Consider the following 4,536-nt stretch of genomic DNA (forward strand, 5'->3'; position numbering starts at 1 on the left):
TGGGAGACTGTCCTTCTTTTAGAGCCTCTCTGTGGTCTTAGAGATCCGGGGCTGAGGAAGGGTCTAGGCTGGCAACTGACCGACTCTCCTTAGTTCCCATACCATATGGCGGATAAGGGCAAAGGGTTCGGAAGACAGACAGTCCCTAGTTCAAATCCCAGCTCTGCCGCATACTAGCAGTGGGACTAGGGCTCAGGGCTCAGCCTTTCTGACCCTCACTTTCCTCATGGAGTTGTTGAGAGGATTAAATGAGATAATGTGTGCAAAACCTACCCTACTACCTCTCACATAGTAAATGTCAAATAAAATGGAAGTTAAAGCTAGATATGTATTCATACCAGTGAGCTTTTCTAATGTTTACTGAAATAGACTGTCTCATTTGGGGAAAAATAAAATCCCTGACCCTAAGCTGACATGCACTTTATACAAATGACAGGCACATGGCCAGCAGGGTTGGAACCTGACCTGGAACCCAGGCCCCTTGCTTCCTGGTGTCATCCTCATCAGCTTTTCTGTGCCTGAGATGGGGACCTCGGTGTCTGTACCTCCCCCTGCCCCCACAGTGGCACACATGGATGGGGGAAGTAGACTCCAGAGTGACACATGCTCTGCCCTAGAAACCCTCCACTACCCTGCCTTTGACATACTGCTGTTTGATGGCTGCTGTGGGCTGAGGCTTGTTTGACTGTTTGGAGCTGAGGTTGGGACTGCCTTCCTGCCCTCTTGCCTTTCAGGCTGGGGTGAGTGGGTACCCCTTGCATGCCCTTGGACCACTGGGGGATAGAGGTGCCTTAGAAGGGCCCAGGAAGACTGCTGGCTGGAACCAAGCCTCCAGCAGCCTCTAAGAGCCTTTATCTCTATAGCACTTGACTTAATCAAGTGATCCTTTGGAATAAAATTGCCTTAGGGCACTAAAAATATATATAACTAAAATGGTAGCATCAAGAACCAACTTCTTTGGCTGGTTCGGGGGTCGGGCATGGTGAGGGCCTGGATAACTGAAATCCAGAGGCAATCCCAAAGTTCCGTTTAAGTGGTTTCCAACTTCCCTCCTTCTGTCCACATTCCCCTTCCTTTCCCTCAGCAACCTCCTAATGAATGGTGAGGCTTCCAGTTTTAACAGAAACTGCTGCTGAGTGCTTGCTGTGTGCGAGGCTGTGTGCTGGGCACTTTAGCGAGGACAGTTGCTCAGGAGACCTGCTACAAAATGCCTGTTTTAAAAAGTCACAGGAGCAGAGAAGTTCGTAGGCCTGTCTGTGGCTGCTTATAGTGGGACTGAGCCTTGTTGGCTAGAAGGAAAGAGATGTCCCCATGGACATGGGCCAGCTGGGGTCCACCACTCCATCATGACAGTCCCACATCCTGTTGCCCATTCTGAATGCGGGTCTGGATGAATGGACGGGGGGCTGAAGAGCCCAGCTATTTCCTGAGCCAGGCTGAAGCTGAGGACAGGGCAATTAGTGTCTGAGCTGCATTTACCTGGCCCCATATGCCAGCGGGGTGCTGAGGTGGGAGTGATAACCACCTCCTTCCCCAGTAAAAATCAGAGCTCTTGTAGTTGTCATCATCTTGGGTAGAAATGTTTCTCAGAGAAGGTGCTAGCTTCCCTGATGATTTTTATAGAATTCTGGAAGTTTGACAGAACAGAACATTTGGGTCTGAAATTCTCAGTCTTGTTTGGCGGCCTGAAGCCTCTAGGCTGCCATGGCTGCTGCTGGGCAAGAGGCGGAAGCCTTAGAGCCAGGGCCCAGCCTCCACACTGGATCGTCTCCAACTCTTCCTCCACATGGCTGATGTGTCCCCCTGCCACCTCTCCACTGCCTCAGGGTAAGGCCCTGACTTCGGGGCAGTATCCTCTTGGCCCTCCGTAATCTGGCCCCTGTCTACTTTCCTAGCTCCACCCCTTACCACACACCAACCCTGCAGGGCTACTTGTCCTCTTGCCGGACTGGGCAACTTTGACCGAGCCCTGTTGCTTCTTGCCTTTGCACATGCTGCCGCTTTTACTGGAAGACTGTTCTTCCCGTGGCTGCCTCCTACGCATGCCTCCGGATGTACCTGGGTGCCCCTGCCTTTGGAAAGCCTTGCCTGGCCAACTCAGGCTGGATTAGGTGGTCCTAGCCCAGGCTCCCATTGTGCCCCCTCTTATTTATTATACCATGGAATTGCAATAGTCAGTTTATGTCTCCCTAAAACTGGGATCTCCTGGAGGGCAGGAGTTGTCCTATTCCTCACAAAACCTGGCAAGTCATTCCAAGCTTTTTTTGTACTGACAGAATTTTTAAAAGCTTTGTGTGTATGTGTGTGTGTGTGTGTGTGTGTGTGTGTGTGTGTGTGTGTGTATTTGGGGGGTTGGGGGGGGGTGTCTTGTTCGTTTCTGAGCCAGGCACCCAACCTAAGAGCCATAAAAGCAAAGACTGATAAATTTGACTATAGAAAAATAAAACAGTTCCACCTAGCAACAGCCCAAAGGCAAGGTCAAAAGACAACAAACTGTGGAAATTATCTACAGGTCATATAACAAAGGGCTAATTCCCTTAATATACAAAGAGTTCCTCTACATTGATTAGAAGAAGGCGGAAGAACACAAAAGAAAAGTGAGCAGAGGATAAAAACAGAGTCCACATAAACACACACACACACACACACACGTGCACGTGTGCGACTATGAAAGCTATTCAGCCACATTCACGAGGAGAGTGGTGCAAATCAAATTACACTGAAATGAAAGTTTTCACATACTAGGTTGGTAAGGGTGTTAGGAAATCGCACCCTCATACTTTGCTTGTCGGAGTGTAAAATGATACAACCTCTTTGGAGAACAATCAAACTTACATATTCACCTTACCTTTTGGCCCAGCAATTCTACTTCTAGGGATTTGTCCCACAGATACACTCAAATATATGACATGAAGTCTGAACAAGGCTATTCTTTGCAGCATTGTAGTAAAAGACTGGGAACACTCTCCCCATCTAACAACTGAAGGTTGGTTAAATAAATCAGGGTCATCCCTGCACTGGAACACCACACAGCAATAAGACAAAGAGTGAGGAAGTTCTCTAGGCCTGATACAGGATGATGTCTGAGATACATTGTTAAACAAAATGCAAGATGGAGAACAATGTGTATTGCATGTTAGCTTGTGTATTAAAAAAATGAGGGGAGAAAAGGAGGATCTATTCGTATTGGCTTGTATTTGTTGGAATACTTATTGAAAAATAAATAAGAATCCAGTCCATTGTTTGCCTCTCAGTGGGGGAACTGGGTGGTTGAGAAACAAAGGTAGGAGGCTGACTTCATTTTAAGTTTTGAGCCAGATGAATATATTATCCACCACAAAAGCCACAAATACGTACATTTTTTAAAGGGTTCCCTTTGCCCTTTATCCAGAAGTTCTTAAGAATGACTTGGCAGGGGCATCTGGAGACTTCCATCAAGCCCTTTAGAGTAGAAACGGTTTGTTTTTCTTGTCAGGAGCTAATAGAGGAAGATGACTTCTGAGTATCCCTGAGTGCTCCCTATAAGCCTTTGAGGTCTCTGAGCTCAAGGAGCTTATGGTCTTATGGGAAGAAGACTGAAGGCTTTAAAACAATCAAATGACAGAGAAAATCAAAAGTGAGACTGTGTGGCACAGACTCTGAGTGCCATGATTCAGAATTGAGAAGCAGCCAGGGTGGGCCCTTTGGAGGGAGTGGCACTCAGGCTGGTGCTCACTGGAGGGCCAGCGTAGTTAGAGTGAAGGCAAAGGTGGAGATGCACTGCCACGTGCTTGATGTGAGATACCTGGATGGGATCTTAGACTCCATGTGCTGAAGTCGGAGCTGTACAGCAGGGGAGCCACATGGTGAGTATGGAGTGCAGTAAAGATCAGCTGCGTGGTAAGTGCAGAACAGATGGGAGACTTGAGAAGTTGGAGTCAGGGAGGAAGCCAGATGCTAAGTCAAGGAAGGCAGGCTGTGCTGAAGGCCTTGGCCACACCCATGGTTCTAGAAAGGGAAGGGATGCAAAAGTGAGTGATGACGTGAAGGAAAATATTAGAAAGTGTAAAAACCATAGTCCTGTGGCAAATGGGGGGAAGGAGAACTTAATGACAATTGTGTGCATGGTGGTGCAAGACTTATTAATGGTTCCCAGTCCCACCCACTAAAAAGAATTTTGCTTTGCTTACCACAGTCTTTTCTTTCAGGATTGTTCAGCCTGCCGTCATGGTTCCCGGACATTTTATGGTGTATAATTTGAAAAAAAAAAAAAGGATTGAGATATAGAACTGAGAAGATGGGAGGAAAAGGGAAGAGATCTTACTTTTGGGGTTGGTCCCAGAGTCTCCTTTATTGTGACAAGTTCTGGTAATGCGTAAAGGGAGAACAAAAGTAAAGCACGGAATGTAGACTTGGTTAACTCCATCCTAAAGAGCTGAGAGGGGCCTGAGTGGAGGGATGGCAGCAGAGCCATGCAGGCTGGCCAGAAGTTGGGGTACATTCTGGGAATTGGCTTAACAGAGTCTCCAAGCTGCTAAGAGGCACAAGAAGATGGAG

Source organism: Kogia breviceps, chromosome 3 (assembly GCF_026419965.1).
Source record: "Kogia breviceps isolate mKogBre1 chromosome 3, mKogBre1 haplotype 1, whole genome shotgun sequence".
Lineage (NCBI taxonomy): Eukaryota > Metazoa > Chordata > Mammalia > Artiodactyla > Physeteridae > Kogia > Kogia breviceps.